Raw genomic sequence first — 27271 nt, forward strand, 5'->3', positions numbered from 1 at the left:
TGGTACTAAATAATCTGCAGGAATCCATAGCGGCTCGCCGTAAACCATCTTGGCAACTGATGCACCAATATCGGGTTTGTGAGCTGTCCGCAGGCCTAACAACACTAATGGTAATGCTTCCGTCCATCTCTCTTGATGACACATCAATGCTGCTTTGAGTATTCTGTGCCATCATTCGACCATACCATTACTGGCAGGGTGATAGGCAGTCGTGTGGTGGCGTTTGAAACCGCACATTTTGGTTTTCTCTCCGGATAGTCAGTGATCACGTCGGGGTCACCAATTATGTAGGCGACTTGCCTACAACAAATAATTGCATAGCAGTCCGGTATAATGAGTTAACGAAAAATATTTATTCGTGAAAACTCACAATGAGAAGTAACTAAAAACAACAGAGAAGTAACAAAAACTAGGAGATCCTATAGTTTTATGGCAAAGATAAAAAACAACACATGACCAAATAAAACTCTCGCGCACTTTTGGTCTCACTTTGCACCAGACATGAAAAATATCACTGCCACAATGTAGTTGCCTCTTTCTGGCACTAGAAATTTTTATACCCTGAGTTATCCATTTAATCTTCCTAGTCGTTGTGTTGCATTTGGCTTTAATTGAAAAAGTTTCATTAAATATTTCAAGAAAACTGCCATTCAACCTCTCTTAACTTATTGCTAAATATAGTTTTTTTCATTGAAGTTCCTTTTCATGTGGCTTTTGTTACCTGAAATTTCTTGATAGTGTTTTGGTAGTTCAATGAATAATGCGGAGTGGTCAGAGATTCCTAAATCTAAGCAAAATTTATTAACATCTTCAAACACATAATTTGTTAAAATATTATCAATACAGGTCGGTGACTGTGCATTTATTGTAGTGGGTTGCATGAAGTTTGCTTTGAATCCAAAGTTTTTTATTAAGTCATTGAATATGGACACATCTTGTTGTGAGCTATGATATTAATATTGAAATCAGCAGCTATTATAATATTTTTCCTTTTTTCTTTATTAAGATTTTCAAGAAGGCACTTAAATTTGAGCAGTAAAGCTTCAATTGTAGTTTTGTCTGGTACTCTGTAAATAGAAACTACTAGTCTAAGACATTTAGGTCCCTTAACTCGATACAACAGCTTTCAGATATACATTCTTCATTCAAATGATTAAAATCGTTCCTTACTTCAAATTTCATGTCAGAATGAGTAAGTATGCAAGAACTTCCACGTGATTTCTCTCGTCTACAAAAACTGTTAGCTAATTCGAAATTTTCGAGTTTATTAAGAATTTTAATATTACCACATGTAAGCCAATGTTCATTGAGACAGATAACTTTAATATTTTTAAATTCTGAAAGAATAATTTGTAAGTTGTCAGGGTTATGATTTTTTATTTGAAAAGTCGGCACTGAGACCGTTTATATTCAAGTGCATTATACATGGGCACTCTTTTTTATTTGTGCATTCAGGCATAGGCCTATCGTTTCTTGGGTACTATTTCGGTCTCACCGTTTTTGTTAGCAAACACTGTTTCCCATCCCCATCATTACTTACAAGTTTCCCTAATTATTCATAATTTTACATGTATCAGCGAACATTTTACTGAGAATTCTGGATCCTAGCCTATTTAAATGAAGACCGTCTTTACCCAAGCATTTATTGTTTAAGAACTTCTTCGGATTTATAAACACAGCTCCTAAATTGTTACAGATTTCGTTTACATCACGGTTTATTCTGTCTATGTATTGATCACTGACGGATCGTCTGTATACAATACCACTCACTACAAATCTAGATGATTTGTAGAGATTACTGGCTGATCGAATTAAGTTTTTTGTTTCACTTACAATTTCCTCTTCAGTGTTGCTTCTAAGAGAATTTGTACCTACGTGAATGAAGACTCCTTCATAATTCTTCCGAGAAGCCTCTGCTGGACCATTCTGCGACCTATGTATGTTGCTGAAGTGTTTGTTCAACTGGTGAGTCTTGATTCCTGGGCGAACGTCTACTTTGCATTTTGGCACTACCACATTTTTGAGCACAGAATCGCCAATAACAAGGAAGTCATTTGTTTTGTTTTGTTTTTCGTTATACAGGCGCTTTCAATTCTTTTTACTGTACGTTACTCTTGTCCACTTATATTTGTTTTCGGTTTTTGACACTCTCGCATGGGTTTCTTCCGTAGGTGCAGCAGAATCGTCGTTTAAGCGAACAGATGTATCGTTCCGCCTGTTTTTGATATTTTCATCTATCGCCTCAACGGTTTTGCAAAAACATTTTTTCCCGCACTTCAGATCACTATTTTCTTGCTTCTGCACTGATAATTCTGCTCTTAAAGTGTCAATGTTGCTATGCAGCACTTTAATAATTTCTTCCTGTGAGCTAACTGTGGAAGCTAGTTTCGTGTTTTCGTCATGCAAACAGTCTAGGCATGACCAGTGAATATCGTCGCTAATAAATTTCAGGCAAATTTTTGCACACCTTTCATGCAGCCAAAAGTTGCACTTCACACACAGAATTCCTTTAACAACCCGTTTCTGACACTTTTTACACGATGCACCATTTAACTTTTGCCTATTTACGAGCGTTGTGTCACTGCACTTTTCAGTAGGCGCCATCTTGACAAATTCATACAAGGAAATATGATTGAAATGCGAATATAAATTAGAATAAATTATAGAACTAAGAAGCAAACATGTAGAATTTTCATTATATAAATAGAAATTGTGAATATAATAAATACTTACTCAAATATTATCCTCTAAAATCATCATTTTTCAAAACAGTCACCGCAAGACATTTCAGCAAGCGCCAAGCATAGCCACACCTTGCAAACTTTGCAGAAGCTCTTAGTTTTGCTTTCTTTGCATTTGTAGTATCTCCCCCTTTTCCCTGATTGTGGATCTTCAACTATTATTTGTTCTTAGGAGGTAGGGATATTACAGGTAAGCCTGAGAACTTCCTGCTTTAGGTCTGGCTGGGTTGCATGCATTGTCAAATATGGTGTTGGGTTCTAAGGTATTCTCTTCTAACTGAAATGCTTTTGTTTGCTTTGAATACAATGTAGCCATTGAGAGCTGCAAAGTTCAACAACTGAAAGAAGAGACAAAGCATCTGTCTCTCTAGCAACAGTATATCCAACACACAGAGTATCAATGAGATCTACGCCATCCTTTGTTTTGTTGTAGTATGTTATTATAATTGGTTTTTCTTTTGCTGCTGTCACTGTCAGTTTCATCATCATGATGCACTGACAAAACAAGCAGTTAAATTTAAAATTTTCCCAGTGAATTAAATGTTTGAAGAGATTCTGGGATTGCAGTCAGTCACTGTAAAATTCACTCCACAAAGTATGCAAAGACCGGCTGCAGTCCTGAAATAAGGGGTACTGATTTGTTTTGTTTTTTTGCATATGAAAGAAGTGTTATGTCTTCCTGAAATCCAAACATAGTTGAGTACATTTTTTCAAAAATTTTTGGGGTAAAAACTCAACTGGAATTTCAGGCTTAATTTTTTTAATGTACCTGAGTCAGTTGCAGGAGCAGTACTTGAATCAGCAACAGTAGGTGCATCAGTGTTGACAAAAGTCTGAACATCTTCCGCACCACCACTTGTTTCACTATTACTCTCATGATCACTGTTTATTTCAAAGTCTGGGTTTGCATCATAATCATCTACTTCACTCTCATGATTGTATAAAATTCTATAAATTTCACTGCATGAAAGTATTTTCTCATGCCATTTTATATTTTGAACTATTGACAATTATAAGTCAGCTTTAGGACATCACAAATTGTTTGCAAAGTAACTGAATGATAGGCCTAAACCAAAAAAAAAAAAAGAAAATGGGACTGTAGTGCCAGAAACTAGTAATGTAAATGGTTGGGCTGGGTCTGACAGACCCAAGCGGTTTTTGGAACACTGACAAACAACGACTAAACAAAGGGAAACTCATTCACGAAGTGAACAATTTCTCTCAGCTCTTTCAGGAAGCTGGCAGAATGCTTCAGTCAAATCAGCAACTATAAGAACATAAATTCAATGAAATAATAGCTATTGGGTCTCACAGACCCAACCCGACTGTTCTAGAATTAAACCAGTCACTTTGTAACACTCACTGGCATAATCACAAAATGGTTCTCTTGAAACTCACCAATACATTAAAAAGAGCAAACAAGACAATGGTTTCAGTTTCAGTGCTAGAAGTAAATAGCCTCTGTTCTCACCTTTCCTTGGTTACATCAAAGAATCATCCCATAAACTATATGAAACTAACATGTTGCCAACCTATGAGTAGTAGATATCTACCACTCTATGGCTGCCACTGGCCCTGATCTAAATTTTAGCTGTAATGAAGTGCTTGTCACAGTCATGTCAATTAAATATGTAGATTTAACTTTACAAAGCAACGTTAAATGGAACGGGCAAGTAAGGATGGTAGTAGGGAAGGCGAATGGTCGAATTCAGTTAATTGGGAGAATTTTAGAAAGGTGTGGTTCATCTGTACAGTAGTTCAAGTGTAGAACATTAGTGTAACCAATTCTTGAATACTGCTCAAACATTTGGGGTCAGTACCAGGTCAGATTTGAGGAAGAAATGGAAACAATTAGGAGGCATGCTGCTAGATTTGTTACCAGGAGGTTCGATCAGCATATGAGTTTTATGGATTTGCTTCATGAAGTGAAATGTGAATCCCTGGAGGGAAGATGACGTTATTTTCCTGGAACATTATTGAGAAAATTTAGATAACTGGCATCTGAAGCTGACTATAGAGCATTTTTACTGCCACCAACAATATACTTCACATGAAGAACATGAAGATAAAATAGGAGAAATTCGGGCTCATATGGAGACATATACACAGTCATTTTTCCCTTGCCATATATGCAAGTGGAACAGGAAAGAAAATAACTGGTAAATACCCTCCAAGACGCATCATACAATGGCTTGCAGAGTATATATGTAGATGTAAATGTAGAAAGAGTGCAGCAAGAATGGTCACAGGTTTGTTTGACCCATGGGAGAGCATCATGGAGATGATGAAGAAACCTAACTGGCAAATGCTTGAAGATAAATGCAAACTATCCCATGAAAGTCTACTAAATATCAAGAACGAGTATTGACTGAGGCATATACTAGAACCTAATATACTAATTAGACTAATTACAGCAGACACAAAGGCATTTAAGCACTTATTCTTCCCATGCTGAGTATGTGAATAGAGTGGGAAGAAATATCCCTGTCATGCACTTCACAGTGCTGTGCAAAGTATGGATTTAGATGTATACGTAATTGTAGATCTGCATTGCTGGCTGGGCTTTCTGTAATGCGTTAATCATGGAGGTTCATGGTGTTGAGAAATTCTGAGAAGCCAAGAACTACGATGTGTGGAAGTATCAACACTATGAAAAGGAAAGTTGCTAATCACCATATAGCGCAGATGCTGAGAAGCAGATAGGTGCAATAAAAAGGCTGTCAGAAATAAAGCTTTCGGCCAGTAAGGCGTTCGTCAAAATAGACCACAGACACCCACCCACCCACACACACACACACACACACACACACACACACACACACACACATGCACACTCACGCAAATGCAACTCACACAGATGACTGCAGTTTCAGGCAAATGAAACCACACTGCGAGCAGCAACACCAGTGCATGATGGGAGTGGCAACTGGGTGGGGTAAGGAGGAGGCTGGGGCGGGGAAGGGGAGGGAGAGGGATAGTAGGGTAGGGACAGTGAAATGCTGCAGGTTAGGTGGAGTGCAGGGGAGAGAAAGTGAGTGGGGAAGTCGGGGGGGGGGGGGGGGGGGAGGGGGGGGGGAGGATAACAGAAAAGGAGAGAAGTAAAAGGATAGGGTGCAATGATGGAATGGAGGCTGTATAGTCCTGGAATGGGAACAGGGAAGGAGCTGGATGGGTGAGGACAGAGACTAACAAAAGTTGAGGAGCATTACAGGAACATCAGATGTATTGCAGGCAAAGTTCCCATCTGTGCAGTTCAGAAAAGCTGGTTTTGGTGGGAAGGATCCATGTGGCACAGGCTGTGAAGCAGTCACTGAAATGAAGGATGTCATGTTTGGCAGCTTGCTGAGCAACAGGGTGGTCCACTTGTTTCTTGACCACAGTTTGTCAGTGGTCATTCATGCGGACAGATAGCTTATTGTTTGTCATGCCCACATAGAATGCAGCACAGTGGTTGCAGCTTAGCTTGTACATCACATGACAGGTTTCACAGGTAGCCCTGTTTTTGATGGGGTAGGTGATGTTTGTGACTGGACTGGAGAAGGTGATTGTAGGAGGATGTATGAGACAGGTCTTGCATCTAGGTCTATTACAGGGGTATGAGCCATGAGGTAAGGGGTTGGAAACAGGTGTTGTGTAGGAATGGATGAGCATATTGCGCAGATTCAGTGGAGGGCGGAATACCATTGTAGGGGACGTGGGAAGGATAATGGGCAGGACATTTCTCATTTCTGGGCATGATGAGAGGTACTTGAAACCCTGGCAGAGAATATAATTCAGTTTCTCCAGTCCTGGGTGATACTGAGTTACGAAGGGAATGTTCCTCCGTGGCCGGACAGTGGGACTTTGGGAGGTAGTGGGAGACTGGAAAGATAAGGCATGGGCGATTTGTTTTTGTACAAGATTGGTAGGATAATTATAGTCTGTGAAGGGCTTCAGTGAGACCTTCTGTATATTTCAAGAGGGACTGCTCATCACTGCAGACACGACAACCATGGGTGACTAGGCTGTTTGGAAGAGACTTCTGGGTATGGGAGGGGTAGCAGCTGTCAATGTGGAGGTATTGCTGGTGGTTAGTAGGTTTGATGTGGACAGAGATAATCGTGTAGCCATCTTTGAGATGGAGGTCACCTGACCGCCACCCCTACCCTACTATCCCTCCCCCTCCCCGCCCCAGCCTTCTCCTTACCCTCACCCAGTCACCATTCCCATCATGCACTGAAACCTTTATTTGTGACAGTCTTTGTGTTGTGCCTATCTGCGACTCAACATCTCCACTGTATGGTAAGTAGGAACATTCCTTTTCATAATATTGTTATATTCCATCCTGGATTGTCCATTGTTTGATGTGTGGAAGTATTTTATTCAAAATTTTCAGTACAATTTAGAAAGAGGTTATAGGACTTAAATAAATAGTATTGTAAAAGTGGGACCATTGACAAATGTTGCAACCATAGAATGCTTAACTTAACAATCTGAAAATAGAAGAATGGTACAAGTCTAATCACTTGACAAGTCAGATTGTTATTAAAACAGTAGTAATGAAATGGTCCGATGGTTGTGAAAGGACATGTCAGATTGTTATTAAAACAGTAGTAATGAAATGGTCCGATGTTTGTGAAAGGACATGGAATTTCTGAACAACAGATCAATTGATTCATACTCTCCAAATGGAAATTTTTACTTTTCACATGAATTGGGCTGATGGTATGGCAACAGAGCCAAATTTAAAGGCTTATACCTGGAAGTTAAACAAGAAAATTCAGTACTGATTGTTAAGTTTCTGGATACATTTCCAGTTGCCTACAAAAGTTTTTGTCAGGATTGGTAGGCACTTCTAGAGACCAACAGACACAAAATATATACACTACTGGCCATTAAAATTGCTACACCACGATGAAATGCAGATGATAAATGGGTATTCATTGGACAAATATATTATACTAGAACTGACATGTGATTATATTTTCACGCAATTTGGATGCATAGGTCCTGAGAAATCAGTACCCAGAACAACCACCTCTGGCCATAACAATGGCCTTGATACGCCTCAGCATTGAGTCAAACAGAGCTTGGATGGTGTGTACAGGTTGAGCTGCCCATGCAGCTTCAACACGATACCACAGTTCATCAAGAGTAGTGACTGGCGTATTGTGATGAGCCAGTTGCTCGGCGACCATTGACCAGATGTTTTCAATTGGTGAGAGATCTGGGCAGCAGTTGAACATTTTCTGTATCCAGAAAGACCAGCACTGGACCTGCAACATGCAGTTGTGCATTATCCTGCTGAAATGTAGGGTTTCGCAGGGATCGAATGAATGGTAGAGCCACGGGTCATAACACATCTGAAATGTAACGTCCACTGTGCAAAGTGCCGTAAATGTGAACAAGAGGTGACCGTGACGTGTAACCAATGGCACCTCATGCCATCACGCCGGGTGATATGCCAGTATGGCGATGACAAATACATGCTTCCAATGTGCGTTCACTGTGATGTCGCCAAACACGGATGTGACCATCATAATGCTGTAAACAGAACTAGATTCATAAAAAAAAATGGCATTTTGCCATTCGTGCACCCAGGTTCATTGAGAGTACACCATCGCAGGTGCTTCTGTCTGTGATGCAGCATCAAGGGTAACCTCAACCATGGTCTGTGAGCTGATAGTCCATGCTGCTGCAAACATCGTCGAACTGTTGTGTAGATGGTTGTTATCTTGCAAACGTCCCCATCTGTTGACTCAGGAATCAAGACGTGGCCGCACAATCCGTTACAGCCATGCAGATAAGATGCCTGTTGTCCTCACTGCTAGTGATACGAGGCCATTGGGATCCAGCATGGCGTTCCGTATTACCCTCCTGAACCCACCGATTCCATATTCTGCTAACAGTCATTCGATCTTGACCAATGCGAGCAGCAATGTCACGATATGATAAACCACAATCATGATAGGCTACAATCCGACCTTTATCAAATTCGGAAACATGATGGTATGCATTTCTCCTTCTTACACGAGGCATCACAACAACGTTTCACCAGGCAATGCCAGTCAACTGCTGTTTGTGTATGAGAAATCGGTTGGAAACTTTCCTCATGTCAGCACGTTGTAGGTTTCGCACCTTCTGTGAATGCTCTGAAAAGCTACTCATTTGCATACCACAGCATCTTCTTCCTGTCGCTTAAATTTCACGTCTGTAGCACGTCATCTTCGTGATGTAGCAATTTTAATGGCCAGTAGTGTATGTAACTGTTTCAACATCTGACAACTGAAAGGTAAGCATAGTTCATAATATGTTGTATACAGTGTAGTTGAGTCAGCATTAATTGCAGATGGCTGGGTGTGGCAGCTTCACATGCCTACCTCAAACAATAACATAATGTGATTTTGTAAATGTCTCTATGGCATGCCTAATTATTGCTTTTGCTTTCGCCTGCAACCATTAGCACTTACAGTTAAAAGTTGGCTACAGTGCTACAAACTCTCAGGGACCTTCTTAAGCTGGCTTGACTACAATGACAACAAAAGCTAAAGTTGATCATAATAATCAAGTGAAAGGATCTGGAAAATTGATGAATCAGAAAGGCCACAAGCTGTGGATTAAGTGCTTTAGTTACACTGAGAAAAGACATATCATGAAAAGCTATCCAAACATCTAGGAAGTTAGTTTACAGGTTGTAGTGGTACTTACCCACTTTTCGTAATTTCTCCTTGGTGGCAGAAACTTCTGGTCACCTCAGAGCTGAAAGTCTCATTGAGTACGGAAACTGTTTTCACAAGAATCTACACAACACCATAATTTGAATTGCTCTGACATACATTTATTGCTTACAAAGTTCAATTCTTAATAATGACAACCTGTTTGTCAGTTACAAAAGTTTATTAGTGTGCTGAACAGTATCAGCACCTACAATTCCTAACAGTTATAGTCCAGTGGTGAATTTCACATTTACATCAGATTGTCATAGTTCCTGCAGTAATTTATTAAAGAAGAAAATACACTGTGGTAATTCAATTTAATCAGTCCAGAATAGGAAAATAATCACTTGTTTTGATGACAATAGCATTCCAAACTTGCCATCAATCATGACACGGTTCAATTAATATGTTCCTTAATTTGAGGCAGTGTAATCGCACAAAAGTCTTTAAACATTGATATTACTGAGTTATGTGGTTACTGGTCCACATATTTTTGCTTACACAATTTGCATAGTTGTGACGTGAATCAATAATGAGAATGTATCTAACACAGGCCTTACTCATTGGCTTTCAAGATGCAGACTGCCAATTTTGGGTGATGTTCAACAACTTAAAGATAGAATAAACTGTTATTTCATAAATTACTATACGCTCTGAAAATTTATTAGCACAGATTTTACTGTTTTTAATGAACTACAAGAACTACTGTGATTTTGTCTTAAAGAAAATTTTGATGATTAGAAAGTTAGAAAAATATATGGATACTCTTATTCTTCATGATGTGAATCCCCTTGTTAACATGTATGAGTGCCACATTGCATATTAGGGTAAATATGTGACATTATTAATTAGTGAGTTAACTAATCAATGCTGTATGTAATTTTGTGTAGAAAAGTTAAAATACGAAAAGTATGCAGTCAAAGTTCAGAATCTAAAAATCATTGTGACAAAATCTGCAAAGAAAAATGGAGCTGCTTATGAACTTGATTGCTAATTATCTCTTCAATTAATTAGTTTCTGCTAATTCAAAGCATTTTACAGGAAAGTGGGACTGGCAGAGTTTCTGTTGGTATGGGTCACCTTTCTCAAATATACTGATTAGCTTGTGGTGACCGTTGACCACCAGAACACTGTCATTCATCTTTAATGCTATGAGCTTTGACTCTGCTCTCTTTGTCTTTGTGCCTGTGTGGTATTATGAGTTGGTCACTTGCATTGTGCATCTATTTTTTTGATAACAAATCATGTGTCCATGATTTCCATCCTCAACCATATCATTGTTAAGATTGGAGTTCCCAACTGGTGACCCTGATGATGCTCACAAATATCATTTTGGTGCCTACAATGCGGGTTTGCACTTTATCATGGACTAACGGTGTGGCTATTTTTTGTTGAACTTCTACGTTCACCAGTTTTACAGCTCACCGTATCTGAGGGCAGTGTACTGAAAGTGTGATTAGTGTGTACTTTCTGGGCCTGAGTGCATGCAGGCCTGGACTTGCCTACGCTCTGTTGAACGTTATTGTGGCATTTGTCTAATTTTGCATGTGTACTTTGCTAACTATGAATCCTGGAACATACAATGTGTCGGACACTGTGCTACCCCATCACATTGTACCACAAGACTATGAATCCCAAATGTGTCATCCTCCACATCTTACCATTGATCTGGATCAGGAACAATTCCACGCTTAAGTGACTCAAACAGATGCTCTAACCTTACCATCTACACAGTGACATGGAAACAGTGCACCGACTTCAGTGTTTTCACACTCTAATGTTGGTTTCAGTACTTCACACATCATGCATCATGTTAACAATGTACATTCTTGACCTGATGTTACCTCTCAATGTGTAACCACTGTGTTACATACTCCACCACTGCTGCTCGGCAGCCTGGAATCTTTGGATTACTTGCCTTTTATGGATACCATCCGCTTTCTAGCTCCATATGTTCTGACTCCTCTGTTTCCACATTCTGTAGCTACAGCTGTACCTCCTGTGATGGTCAACTGTGCTTCCACACCTGCATTGTGTATCCTCATTCCACCCACATGGGCCTTGGGTGACACATTGTATCACGTTTGTCTTCTGCATGTTCATGTAATGCTATCTTGACAACCATGGTCATCTCCACCGCACTGGCCTACAGTGCTCTGTCATACCTACTGCATCATGTGCTGCATGCAGATATCACATCAACCTCCCCCCCACCACCACCACCATCACCAACTCCCCCCTCCCCCCTCTCATGATGACCTTGGTGAGCGTCTCACTAGGACACCCACAACTGCTCAATCAATGCTGTACTACCTCCTAAGCCAACACCTGGATAAACAATTTTATCTGACAGGTTTTGTAAATTGTCTCCATAATTGAAGGACAATCCAAATACATGGTTCACTTTCGCAGATAACATCCTCGACCTCCATGGCATTATGGACAAAGACTCCCATTTTATTTCCCTGTTTTCATGACTACATAGGCTTTATCAATGACTTGGTCCTCTCTGTACTGGCCTACTGCAAATACTATGTGGCTAAAACTACTATTATTGAACATTTGACACGCTGTCCTTCCAAGGTTGTGCATCATATTATACATATCAAGGTCTTAGCATCTCAGACCCCATCCCAACTTTGGCAGCAATGCTGCACATCAGTGGATGTCAAATTCATGCCGAACATTGGGTTGTGGATACCATGGCTTGTCACATTCTCTTATGAACTGCAATTACAGTTGTTGTCACATGGTACTCATCCACTGGAAAATACATTACGCCTCACGAATCAAGCATATAGCATCCTGTGGCACAGACACATTCTCGCTGGCCTGAACAGTAATTCAGATGATAATGCTGGCACTACAAACGACTAGTCTTCCACCCCACTCCACTTTGAACAGCTGGTAGAGGCCATGCAAGAGTGCACACTGTTGCCTGGGATGACACACAATCATTAGGCAGTAACTTTCATGCATTGCCAATACCACCTCTCTGATCACTTCCGATCTCCTCCGAGGACGTAGCCAAATAGAGGGACCCCTCTCTACAGAATCCAATAGATAGCATGTGAATGGCACAGCTTACTCCTCACTCTGTGTACCCCTTCTTCTGGTTCCATGCTAATTTTGGAGATGCTGCTGGGAATTGCCACCATCCTACACTGTAAGCTCTGTATGCAGACCTGTTTAGGCATCCCAGCCCATGCACCTCCTACATTGTGCCTTACCAAACAATTATTGGTGAATATGTCCTCATCTTCTGGTGATCATCTTTATGTTACAGACTGCACATCAGACCACTGATACCTCATTGGTACTGGTGCGGAAGCTAGTGTTATACCTACAGCACATTCCCTACCAAACTGGCATGCATAGTGAACATCTCCCACATCAAAGACCTCAGTGCTGCAGATCTCCAGGTCCACTGAACATCACGTCCCTGCTGTCAATGAACATGTGTTCTGCATTGTCTTCCATAGACATTTCAGACTTTCGCCCAACATATAATTGGCTTCAGTGCTACACCATGCATCTGGTGCAATGCTGCTTATAAAAATCTCCATCCTAACTCCCTCTCCCATTGCTCTACGTTATTGGCCCAGCTCACTGTTTCACTGGTTGAGCTTTCACTCAAGTGCTCCATAATTGAAGCTCTTTGAGCACACAACACCTCACTATTTCAACGGATCGATGCTGCATTTGCATGGCTGCCACAGGCGCTTCATGTAATATGACACAATTTCCTCACAACCAGGCGACATGGTTACTACCAAGTCTCCTCTACCTTCACTGCTGCCAATGTCTCAGGGCTCAAAGGTCAGTGAAATTTGTCTCTCCGGTATCACATCCCAGTGTACTCCCCACCTGCATTCTGATAGTGATGGTCCTCAGGCAAGTTACCTGAATGTTATAACCTCCAAAAGTTATGACATTCCAAGTCAGCCATCAGTGAACTACTTGATGCTGGAATCATTCCCCCATCAGATGGCAATTGGTCTTCCCCCATACACTTTATCTAGAAGAAAGATGGCTCGTTTCGTCTATGTGGGGATTACTGTGTCCTGAACTCTCAAATTATCATAGATAACCCCCAATCCCACACATCCAAGACTTTGCCCAATTGCTTAATGGTGCACAGGTGTTCAGTGTCTTGGCATGCTGCAAGGCTTACCACCAAATACCTTTGTTCTCTGACAAAATTCCAAAATCTGCACTGATTACTCCCTTCATGCTTTATGAGTAGTGCTTCAGACCTTACAGCCTCAAAAATGCAGCCCAAACATGGCAAAGATTTATTAACTGTCTTTTGATCAACCTGCCATCTGAATATGCTTACCTTGATGACATTTTGATATTTTCATCTACCACTGAAGGATGTGAACAGCACCTGTCACAGCTCCAGGTGACACTGCAACACAACAGTGCTGAAATCTATTATGAAAAGTCACAACTGACCAGCTATAGTGTTATCTTCCTGGGTTATAGCATTTTGTCTGACGAGATCTGACCTACATTTGACCATGCAGAGTTTGTTCACAACCTGCCATTACTACAGATTACTGTGAACTATGTAGATTCCACAGCATCATAAATTTCTACTGCAGCCACCACCCTCATACTGCCTCTATCTGGATCCTGCTTGCAGGCACAGTTGTTGGTAAGAACAATTCAGGCAGCAGGAAAGTGCCTTGGATGAAAGATATGATTACCACTTTTGAGTCACTTAAGTCCACCCTCATGAACACAGTCACACTGGCTCACCCGGTGCCTGATGCTCACATCTTGGTTACCGTGGGAATGAGTGACACATCGATTGGTGCAGTACTGCAACAGCATATCAGTGACACAGCCAAGCCTCGTCGGTTCTTTTCTAAGAAACTTGTGTCCTCTCAGTGCAAATGGCCAGTGTTCAAGCACAAACTTCTCGTGGTCAATGAGACAATCAAACATTTCCACGATGATGTTAAGGAACACAAATTCACCATGTTTACGACCACTGCGTACTGGTTGACACCGTCCGTAATCTGGAAAGGATATTCTGCCTCAACGGCTCCAGCACAGGAACCTCATCTGACAGTATACCTTGGATGTATACTATTTATGTGGGCCCGATAACATTGATGTGGACTGTTCATCCCAAGTAAAAAATTATTTCAATTCCCTTGAACATTGCTGATAACCTCTCCATTGAGCACCCATAAGCTCACTCATTCTGAACATGAATGGATTGCTGTGCTTACAGACAGGTAATCCTGAGCTAGCCAAAATGTTGGTGGACAAAAAATACTTTTTAATGCATGAACGTTACCTCCTCCTGGGTATCCTATACCCACCATGTGAGACACCTTGACAAGCAAGCTCCGTCGAGTCATGCATGCCCCTCGATGCCAGATGATCTTTGCATCCTTGCACAGACTAGCACACCCAGGTATCAAGGCCATCTTAAAACTAATCACTGAACGTTTTGTTTCATCAGAGATCAAAAACGATTGTCATGCTTGGACATTAGTATGTATGCCGCATCAGAGGAGTATGGTGGGATGGCACGTCCAGCCCCTCTTGGACAATTTAACATCCCCAAGGATTGTCTGTGTCATGCCATTATTGACACTACGTTCTGTCTCTCATTGACCGAGTCATGAGATTGGTTCCCCTCTCTGATATTACAGCCAAAATAGTTGCATACGCTTTTGTTAACTCTTGGATTGCCCACTTTGGCTGTCCCTGTTCAGTTACAACCATCAGGGTCACCAGTTTTAGTATTCACTCTTCTCAAAACTTTGCATGCTGTGCAATATTGACAAATTTCACATCACTGTTTACCACACACAGAGCAGTGGCCTTATGGAATGTTGGTACCACAAACTTTGATGCATTATCTCCACAGCCACATTCTCTGCCCCATGTTTTTGTCCACAAAGAACTGGCTATTTGTGATTATGTGATGCTTCACAATAACCTTGTTCACACATCATTTCAGTGTCCTTACTCAGGCCCTTACAAAGTCCTCAGTCATGGACAGAAAACCTTCAACAACAACCTTAGTGACAAATGCCAGACAGCCTCAGTGAATCGATTGAAATCCACCTGCTCACTCTGCGACACCTTACTCAGGCTGCATCTACCATCCCTTTGGACCCACCCTATGACCCCTCCCCATCTTCTGTGGCCTCAGCTTCATCTTTCATCAATCTAATATACAATATGTATACTGACTGTGAGTCACTCCCTCTCAAGGGTTCACACCTCACACCCAGTGTTTCGAGTGACTTATTTGACGATAGTGAAGTACCATACCTAACTCCTACTCCACCTCTGCACAACCAACTCCCCCTGTGTTCACTGTCAATGTTGGGGATGTCAACATTGATGACCCCACTGTTGAGGCCAGGAATGGCACAACCTTCATCTTTGTCATCTCACCACCACCTTGAAATGATGCCTCCACCATGCACATGCAGCTCCCGAACTCTTTTGAGCTTCCTCCCAACAATGACCAGGATCTTATTTTACGAGGGCAGTTCAAAAAGTAATGCAACACATTTTTTTTCTCGGCCAATTTTGGTTGAAAAACCCGGAAATTTCTTGTGGAATATTTTCAAACATTCCCGCTTCGTCTCATATAGTTTCACTGACTTCCGACAGGTGGCAGCACTGTACGGAGCTGTTAAAATGGCGTCTGTAACGGATGTGCGTTGCAAACAACGGGCAGTGATCAAGTTTCTTTTGGCGGAAAACCAGGGCATCTCAGATATTCATAGGCGTTTGCAGAATGTCTACAGTGATCTGGCAGTGGACAAAAGCACGGTGAGTTGTTGGGCAAAGCGTGTGTCATCATCGCCGCAAGGTCAAGCAAGACCGTCTGATCTCCCGCGTGCGGGCCAGCCGTGCACAGCTGTGACTCCTGCAATGGCGGAGCGTGCGAACACACTCGTTCGAGATGATCGACGGATCACCATCAAACAACTCAGTGCTCAACTTGACATCTCTGTTGGTAGTGCTGTCACAATTGTTCACCAGTTGGGATATTCAAAAGTTTGTTCCCGCTGGGTCCCTCGTTGTCTAACCGAACACCATAAAGAGCAAAGGAGAACCATCTGTGCGGAATTGATGCTCGTCATGTGGCTGAGGGTGACAATTTCTTGTCAAAGATTGTTACAGGTGATGAAACATGGGTTCATCACTTTGAACCTGAAACAAAACGGCAATCAATGGAGCGGCGCCACACCCACTCCCCTACCAAGAAAAAGTTTAAAGCCATACCCTCAGCCGGTAAAGTCATGGTTACAGTCTTCTGGGACGCTGAAGGGGTTATTCTGTTCGATGTCCTTCCCCATGGTCAAACGATCAACTCTGAAGTGTATTGTGCTACTCTTCAGAAATTGAAGAAACGACTTCAGCGTGTTCGTAGGCACAAAAATCTGAACGAACTTCTCCTTCTTCATGACAACGCAAGACCTCACACAAGTCTTCGCACCCGAGAGGAGCTCACAAAACTTCAGTGGACTGTTCTTCCTCATGCACCCTACAGCCCCGATCTCTCACCGTCGGATTTCCATATGTTTGGCCCAATGAAGGACGCAATCCGTGGGAGGCACTACGCGGATGATGAAGAAGTTATTGATGCAGTACGATGTTGGCTCCGACATCGACCAGTGGAATGGTACCGTGTAGGCATACAGGCCCTCATTTCAAGGTGGCGTAAGGCCATAGCATTGAATGGAGATTACGTTGAGAAATTGTGTTGTGTAGCTAAAAGATTGGGGAATAACCTGGTGTATTTCAATGCTGAATAAAACAACCCCTGTTTCAGAAAAAAAATGTGTTGCATTACTTATTGAACTGCCCTCGTAGCAAAGATTTCCTCCTACAGCTGACTCTCTGTCATCATCCCCATTTGACCTCTGATCATGGACATTGTTCCTGCCAATGAGTTCTCTTGCTCCTGTGTGGGACGTCCATCTGAGTGAATCCAAGATTTTGTCATTGAGTGTGCATGTCAGGATGTGGCTGAGGTGGAAGTGGGGTCTAAAAAAGAACAAGTGTTAATTTTTCAACTCCAGTCGGCAAACTGCCTCCCGTTTATTGAGAAAACATTTACTGATTGACCTATCCAGGGTACATTATGTGAGTTTAGCGGCCCTAAGGTGCAAATAGATCGAGCCGGAGCTTGAAAAGTGCACGGAGGCAACCGGCCAATGTGTCTCATCTCGTCGGGGGCCTGTCAGTAAAAGAGCGCGATCCACACACCTCGTCCACACAGCTCAGCACAGTGGGCACTCACACGTGATCTCCTGGACGTTTCTGGTTGGCTACTGTAGGAGCTCTGCCTAGGCAAGCGACGCATCCCGAAGCGTCACCCCATCAGCAGAAAGGTTGTTTGTTCATCGAGCACGTGAACAAGCTGCGGGATAGCGGCACATACTGGAAAAATCTGATGTGTCGCCAACCAGGGGCCTGTGCACGGCTTTGTGAAGATCCATTGCCATCCATAGCTCACGCATTTAAAAAAATTTCCCTTTTCTTTTATTGAAAATAAAGGACTCCCGTACTCAATCTGTCAGCACCTGTACATCTCCTTCCCCTTCCGCGGGAGTGAGGTTTTATGGTGAAAATTAGTTGTTGCTCATTGATAAAAGAAGACAATTTGCTCCCTTGGTCAGGTGTGCTAATATTTGCAAACATGGGGGTGGAGTGAATCCAAGTTTTACAAAAACATTGGAATGAAGTATTACAGATTCTGTTAATCATATATACTTGCAACGCTAAACTTGGTGTAGCAGAAGTGTAGATGCTGGCCGAACTGAATCAGCACTAATCTTTTGAAGGTTACAGGCACCTCTAGAAATGTGTAATTGTTTGTGTTGTTTGGCAAACGTTAAACTCTGGAATCAGTTTCAGGATATAAACTAAAATATGAAGGTAGTAATTGTCACAAATTAGTTAATTCCACAAAATAAAAATATTCAATTGACAAACATAGTTAACATAAACAGAATATGAAGATAGTAAATAATTAGATAAAAACATTGAAATTCTCAAACTGAGAGGTAGTTTCTATGGTCAATAGCTTCAAAATAATAATTAAAGGCTTATTGAAACACTAACAACCTAAAAAAAATTGCTTCATATACAGATAATAGAAAGTTAAAACATGTTCATAATGTAACATAAAAGGCATTTGCTTCTGTGTAGGGACACTGATTGCAGTTGGTTAAACACAATAGAGTTAAAGTTCTAACTGTTGATGGTATATCTTCCACATATAATATAGACAATCATTGAAAAATAAACAGAGTGAGAATCTTTGGGTCAGATGCGGCGCTGTGATGGGGTGGTCCATGTGCCACTGACAGAGAGCAAGGCAACGCAGGGCGCCGCGCAGCGTTGGATACACTGTCGTTCCCTCAGGTGGGGATGGCGGGAAGGAGTGACATGGTGGCAGCTGCTTATTGTGTAGGCAGGCACTGAAACACTCCCCCCAGGGATTGTATCAATAAAGTTTGCAGGGGTGGGCTTCAGTAGCAAATAAATTAAGGTTTCCTACATTCAGTGGTCATCTTTAGTATCTTTATCCAAAATATTAGACCCCAAAAGATAATTACACTACTCCCTGATAACAATGCTAGAACAGTAGCTATCTTTCCCAATAGGTCACATGATTAGATACATTGATCCATGATAACAATAATAGTAAATGAACATTAGACAATACAAACTTTATTTCAGTTAAAGAGTGTATTTCACTGTGGTAGACCATGCCTGACATTACTCTTGTTGAAATTCACCCTTGGGCTGTGCCTCGGGGACAGTTGGTTGTGTTGACTTAATGTGTTTACAATATCCTTTCTTATACAGGCACCAGAGAATGTCTCCTGCGACAATCAGGGTTGGAACAGTCAGGGCACTAGGCAGAGTAACCATATACAATTGTTTCTGTGTCCGCCAGGTAGCTATGTGAGCAACAGCTCGATCCAGGGTGATTTGGCCCTTTTCATGAGCTAGTAACTCGTCAATTGACTGAAGTAATCGAGCATTGGACTCGTTGGGTAGCCTGGGTACACTATTGGGTGATGGTAGTACCACGGGTACCTCAGGTAAATAAAGTAAAAGGGGTCCGAGGCTCAAATTTTTCACTTGTGTTAGGTGTGCTGACAGTTTGACAGTAGGTGTTATTAAATCACATGTGGACATGTTGAACAGTAATCCACTGTTTTCTAAAGCGAAACGATAAGTCCGAGACACAAAAACATGGTCATAGCATATTAAAGCAATTCTAGATGTTTGAGGTACAAAATAGAATAAACTATCCCCTACTGGTTTAAACCAAGGCTCACACAAGGTCGATAACATACGAGGACAGGGGGGGTTTTGTTTCCTCTAAAAACAAGGCTGCCTCTCAGTCCTTAGTTCCAGTATGAATGGATAAGTTTGAACACATATAGTAATTAGTGGGAAGGCACTGATGGAGGTCAGTCAGCTGCATGACAGAATGTCTTTGGTGATCTTTGCTAATAGCTAAGATATCATTAGTTTGCCAAGTCACTTGCTTTCATAGGGCAACCCAAGTAACCGGAAAGGTGTGTAATCGGTAGCATTCAAACTCGCAGTTGGCGCATGTGATGGGTAGAGAAATCTGTGCGCACAGTCCTTGAGAAGTTCGCACAAGATGTACTATAGCTGCGGCATAATAATGGGGTAGCGAAGATTCCCATACGGGGTAAAGCATTTGCATTGGCGATGCCAGATGAAACGAAACATTAGCCAGAGTTTGCAGGAACATTTCTGCAGGCATTAACGTAGGGCTAAGCTTATGCTGTATTCCTAGCAGAGTAATAGTACGGAAGGTGTTAATATGTAACAGAACGGCATGGGTGTTGTATAGTAAGATCTGTAGCGCTCTCGTTATCTCCAAAGTGTAGGTCACATTAGTTATGGTATGATGTAAAAACCAAGGTCCTGTTAGATAACATTCCTGAATGTTTCGTACCGGCATACAAGGTCAGTTTCCACGACATGAAATTGCCCAGTAGCAGCTAATAAACTATCTTCAATATGGCTGGGCGTAATTGCTGGTGGACCAGTACGTCTGGTTAGTAGTAAAAGTTACTTGGCGAAAGGTTTGGTCCCAGCGGGTAGCATCAGCATGGTCGGGAGTACCAAAGATAGTTTTGAGTATAGCACCTCCGGCATTGAACCAGGCTCTCTTAACCCGAGTTAGGGGCACAGTGTCGAAGATGCTTCGTAGTCGTTCTTGAGTGTTTAGCAGTGCTTGTTTTAAATCCCACAGAGTGAATAAGGTGGAAGTCTGCCCTGATTGTTCAAGTAAAGGTTCACAGGCCAATAACCGATTGATAAGTTGTTGTTAAACTAGCTCTTCTTCCTTAATGGAGATTAGGTGTATATCAGCACGTATTACCACTTGATGGGGGGGTATATAGCAAGTTGTTCAAATGTTCAAACATGATGCCTGACGATGATGGATGATTACTAAAGGTTGGGAGGCTGACAGCTCCAGTGAAAAGAATCAATAAAGCACAGCATCTCATGGTGTAATGTCTGGTCGATATTCTCCAGGTAGTTATTCAACAACTCCAATAGATTATGAGTGACACCGCCGAAGTGGCCGATGAAAGGACAGAGTGTAGTAGTGTCCTGCATTCAGAAGAGAGAGAAGGCGTGAGAATATCTCAATGCGACTGTGTGTAGTAATGACTACAAAATATATCTCAGCAGTGCGTAATAGTTTTTGGTTAATATTTACCGTGCAACGGAGTCGGAGAGTAGTATGTTCCGATGAGGCGGATGCAACTTCACTGTTAATACTGAACTGGCCAGTAAGTGAGCGGTCATGGGTCTTTATACAATAGCAAGTAGCCAAAAGAGGGTTGTCAGCATTGCTGACAAGTACCTATAGTCAATGATCATGTGCAGAAGACTGACACGACAATTTCACAATCTGACTGAGTGAATTAGTCGGCAGAATAAGCCCGCATCTATGTAAGAAGTGTGACTGAAAGGGGATCAGCAGCGCCTACGTGTTATTTGTGTGTGTTTTTGTTTTATATATAGATATTTATGGGTCTTCACCCAGAATATTGGTGCGATATCAATGAGAGTCAATCTGTTGAGGTGGAAGGTTTCTTAGCCGCTAGATGCAGATAAACTGTTAAGCGTGTTGATGGAAGCACTTAACCATGCGATAAAGTACATGACTGCTTCTTTCCTTTACAGAGAAGGTGACACACAGGTAGAGAATGGTGGTAATTACATTTTGTAAGTGATAAAAATTTTCAGAAAATTCCATAGGCCCTTTATCCATGGAGTTTTTTTTTTCCAGGGTGACTGTTCAAATCGCTGCAGCTACCCTAGACAACACATTGCGCACTATGTTGAAAAGCGTTTTCTGTGTGAACTGTAACAGGTTTTCCCAGTGAGAAGTATTTAATGAATAATTCTCCCCAAATAAAGTGAGTAGATGCAAAAGCAATAACCAGATAGAGGGTTTAACTGCCAGAAATGCAAACAAAACAAGTGCAGCTGAACCCTTTTAATACATCTCCTGTAGTAGAGTTTATACTCTCCCTTTCAGGGTGGGGTGAGTATGACTGTGTATACGTATCATGTGGATGAGGTGTCTGTGAATGTGTAAGGAACATTGTGCGGGTGTTCATGAAGCGATGACATGTAGTTCATACACTATGCTGACAATATGTGGCTATTCTTCGCTAAGAGTTGCCAAAGCGAGATGGGACTTCATCATCATAGAAGCACCAGAGGTACTGAGAGGAAAAACCGATGATAGCAGCGGTGAAGGATATTCTGGTGTACAAGGTTGCGATTGCCAGATGGGCTGAATAGTAGCTAACTTGAAGAAGGACTTGCTACTGCTGTTATTGAGTGCTCGAGATTCGTGGATTAAGCAAACCAGTGCATATTTACGAGGATAACAAAATGTTTCCCGGCATCAGGTAAAAATAAGGCAGAGCATAGCAGAAAAGAATGAAATAGCAAGCATTTGCAGAGAGATGGTTACGTGAGAAGCATTCGCAACAACCAAGGGCCACACTTGTTATGATATCAAGGCATTAAGCAATTAACAGCATGACTGAAGTGGTTACTACACCCCGATTGCTTCAGGCAAATTGGGAACAGCAACTTAACAAGACAGATACTTCGGCTCTTTACTCCTATGAAAACTTGAGATTCGCTGACATGACTGTTGGAGAAGAAATGTGCCAACACCTGGCATAATACTTGGGTTCTAAGAAGACAGCAAAATAATGCAATATGTAATGACTGTAATACAAGAAAAGGCAGATCAACATTGTAATAATGCATAGCATTTTAAAGCTCAGAGTGACTAACTGCCCATTCTGTGGATAAAGATTCTGAGAGGTGAAGCGTAGCTGAACAGTAAAGTTTACCGGTTACAATACGTACACACGTGGCTGCGGGGAGCCTCACCAGGCCCAGACACTGGAAGGATTGACAGATTGATAGCTCTTTCTTGATTTGGTGGGTGGTGGTGCATGGCCGTTCTTAGCCTGTTAACTAGTCACATGACATCCTTTGTGCTGTACTTTTCTTCTTAGAGGGACAGACGGCTACTAGCCACATGAGATTGAGCAATAACAGGTATGTGATGCCCTTAGATGTTCTGGGCCGCATGCACGCTATGCTGAAGAAATGAGCGTGTCTTCCTAGGCCAAAAGGTCAGGGTAACCCGCTGAACCTCCTTCATTCTAGGGATTTGGGCTTGCAATTGTTCCCCATGAATGAGGAATTCCCAGTAAGCGTGAGTCATCAGCTCGCGTTGATTACGTCCCTGCCCTTTGCACACACCGCCCGTTGTTACTACGGCGTTATGTGATACACGTGTCTGCTGATCAGGCAGCTCGTGCCCGCACGCACACGTGTGTTGTGCACTGCACTGCTTCACAGTAGTATGCATGGGGAATAAAACTTCCCTCTTACACGACCGAGTATTGGCGTACTTAGTTTAGCGAGTTACACTGAGAGATAATTTATGTTGGCACTAAGAACTGTGTGGTGGCTCTTCCAAGTACGTATCATATCATTGCTACGATGCAAATTATGCATCGCACTTATGTTTAGTGTCATGAAAAGTCACGAGCAGCAAGGAAAAGTGAAAATGCGAACACGATGATTGTATTTATGTACTTTAAGGGAGGGACAAAACTCTCCTTAGGAACAACCAAGTAATGCCCATGGTTACGTCTTTAAAATTTCCAATGCAGGTTTTGGCCTACTGTTGAAGGACGCTGATTCTTCGCTTAGCTAGATAGCAGAGACACGATTCTCACTTCGCATTAGATCGTCGGAGAATAGCTTAAACATGGACACCGCAACAAGGGAGAAGTGATACCTCGATGAGAAAAATGGCTGGAAAGACAGATAGGACTGCTATTGGAGTAATTTACAGTACCACTGCATACTCATCAACAAAAGAAGAAAGGCAGGATAGATCCGAGGGCTCGGCAGTAGGGTAAGTAATAAAACGGGAGGGCTTCAAAAATTAACTGCAATCACAGACGACTGCAGGTCTCCACTGATTCGGCAGCACGGATACCAGCATGTCGTGTGTTGTCAGTAGCATGAAAAAACTGAGCCAACGGAGTAGTTGTCCCTATTACTCATTCTCCATTGTGAGTGCGAGTCTGTCTTTCGCTGAACTAGCCATTTAGTGATTCAGGCCAACTCAGCGGGGGTTCCTTTACCCTTGTCAATTACTACGTGGTGCTTGGGCCCATTCCTGAGTAGTTTCCATAATTTACTGAGTCCAACCTATCAATCTGTGACTGTGTCAGATAGTCTTCCATTGCTGCGTGGCACCGGAACATTCCCACAGACAAACAGGTGTTTTAGTTTTTATCGCAGAGCCGCTCCTTGTTATGCAAGGTAGCAGAATGACTGGCATGGCTTAGGTGCTATTTGATTCATAAAGGAAAGATAATAGTAAGTAACTATCCCTTAATACAGTGAGGGGAGGGGGAGGGTTGAGACATGGCCCCGTGTTCCTTGCGTATACAAACTAAAAGTATACAACATAAAATGACAAAAAAATGCACACATACAACATAATAAACTGACATGAGGCATAATGCAATTAAAAATGAAACACACAGCATAAATTAGCTTATGACTTAGATCAGTGAGCAAGCATTGCAAAGCGACTGGAAGGCAGTACAGTCGTCTCAGGACTAATAGATGTGCAATCTGCTACGAGTTGGCATTAAGACATTTAATTCTGAACAAATTACGTCACTTGAAAGGAGACTGTCATGATTCATGGCTATGAATACTAAGGACATCCATTACTGGGTGTGTGAAAACATTACTTGTAATGCAAGGTGGTGTGATTGGTACAAAGTGCGTAAATGACGGTAATAGGAAATAGGAGCGAGTGGGACTGTGGTGATGTGAGTCAAATGTAATTCATTGAGGTGTTAAATTGTAATAATATCGTGGCAGTGAAATGATGAGATTCTCTCACTTGTTTTGTACCACCTATAACCCCTGCCACACTCTCTAATAAATGGTTCTTTCTTTAAATCCACTTACTCTGTTATGGTAAAGTATGCATATTTTATCTATAGTTATGCTATTCCATGCTGAATAACGACGGCTGTGAGGATATGGGAGGGTCTCGTCATTTAATTAGTGATGCGCATGAATGAATTGACGAGAGCCTCACTTCCTATCCACAATCTAGCGGGACCACTGCCAAAGGAACAGACTGGAAAACGTTAGTGAATAAAGAATATCCTATTGAGCTGGACTCGAAGTATAGACTTGCATGAGTAATTATGCAGACCAGCTGTCATTAACTCTGCCTCTATTTTGTCAGTAGGTGTGTGTCATGCGCTATCCTCCTTCTATCATGTATCTCCCTAATCCTGGAGACTTACCTGAGCACGTACTGTAGCACCACGGCGACATCTGGACGATCTATGACTTACCTGTGGCGTCTGCTCGGTGAGCCGCTGTTGCGATCAGGACATAATTTTATAGGTGTGTCGTATGTAAACAGTGAATAATTCTCTGAGTTAGCATTCTATAATGATCACTTGTATGAAAGCTAATAGTGTTCTATACTTCTTTAGCTAAGGAAAATGATTATCTGCATTGTAGAAGGCAGCAAATGCGTATATGTGAGATGTATTTACACTAGTAGTGCAGAACCCATTTCATGGTGTATCATGGCAGTTGTGTATCCTGTAATTCTCATACGTGCTTGTTGAATGCCATAGGTTGCATTTCAGACAGCATAAGAGTGTGAATTAGTTGCAAGGCTGTAGATAAGGTAGGAATAATTTCGTTTACTAGTGTGTTTCATGTAATTTGCGTTTAGTTAGGTATAAGATACTTCATGTAGTAGTGTAATTCATCAACTAGGACGTGTGTGGTTCATTAGATTACATAACAAATGACAAAATGTGGCGCAGTGATTCATTTGATGGAGTGTGTACTGATGTGTGGGTGTGCGTACGGCTGCGTATCTAACAGAATGCGCTGCTTTGGCGCCTCCAGCAAGGACGCTCTATCAGGCAGCTGTGCTCACCTTCGTACGCTTAGTTATGTTTTGTTTTTGTCTGCGATGGTGTGGCCTGTTATTTGTCACTATGTGGGTGAATGACTTTAGTACACTAGTGTTTGACTATGCCGAACTAGTGAAGTTGTGATACTCAATACTTCAACTCTAACTATGATTCTGATTCTATTCTTCTTAAAGTAGTGCTCTCTATCAGACAATTCTGAGCCCAGATCCCTTCCATACATAGCCAGGTTGGAAACAGAAATGCACACCATAGTGGCCGGCTAAACTAAGTTATGTATATCCGCCAATTCCTGAATGTGTATGGCGAAGGAGTACACCCAAAGACGCCCAAGAGCAGCACTACTTCCTTTAATTTGCAACCGCGAATACCAATAGCCTCTTTAACGGTGAAACACAAAAACTTTTAATCCCTGTTTTCCAAGATAGCGGAAAAATATTATTGGGCGCTATACGAACCGAGATTCATTACATTAGAAATGATTGTGTCCTCTACCAATTACGTAGTAGTGCCAGTATACATCAGCGCATAGACAACGATCATTCTATGTGAACTTTGACTAAATAAGTTACTTTTTCATCACATAGTATTGAAGAAATTACATTGAATATTCACTTGGTTTGTAATCTGGGAAAAGTTTTCACTAGCTCCCGCTAGACAATCAATAAAAGTTCCTCTTAAAAGATAGCAATTTTTGTTGTGTACATCGGCAGATATCGTTATGAAAAGGTGTACTTTATTTGAGCATTAGACAAAATGATTTGTAGTTAATAGCTATTGCAGCGATATTCAAAAGGGAAGTTACCAGTACTGTCGTATGGAGGATGAATGGCATAAATACTACAAGTGTAGTTCCCATAACCAGGTATCATTGCACAGATCACTCCTCTTCACAGAACACTTACCTTTTAATGTTCTTCGTCATACTCTCCAGCATTTCAGTGTAGGCATATGATGCACTAAAACTTCGGTGCAGCTACCAGCTCTCTTTCATTACAGTGGCACTAGTAGGTGTATTTTGTTACTGATAGTCATAGCTATTTTGGATAGGTATGCTGTGTAGATGGACAGTGTGAAAAGAAATATCATTAAAATTGCTGTGTCCTTCCAGGCTGAATGTTAGATTTGTATGTATTGTGTAATTATTTCTTTCAATAATTAATGATTCCAAAACCTCACTATTCTCATCCTGTTACCTTATTGATACATAGATTAAACTCTGGGATACACTCCATAGTTCAGGTGTGGATTT

The 27271-nt window shown here is 41.7% G+C and overlaps 1 protein-coding gene across 4 annotated transcripts in view; it reads left to right on the forward strand.

The window, feature by feature from the left end:
• Positions 1-27271, forward strand: part of LOC124777034 (arrestin domain-containing protein 17-like) — a 191088-nt gene that overhangs the window by 80668 nt on the left and 83149 nt on the right. The window lies entirely within an intron of this gene.

Source organism: Schistocerca piceifrons, chromosome 2 (genome assembly GCF_021461385.2).
Source record: "Schistocerca piceifrons isolate TAMUIC-IGC-003096 chromosome 2, iqSchPice1.1, whole genome shotgun sequence".
Taxonomy (NCBI): domain Eukaryota; kingdom Metazoa; phylum Arthropoda; class Insecta; order Orthoptera; family Acrididae; genus Schistocerca; species Schistocerca piceifrons.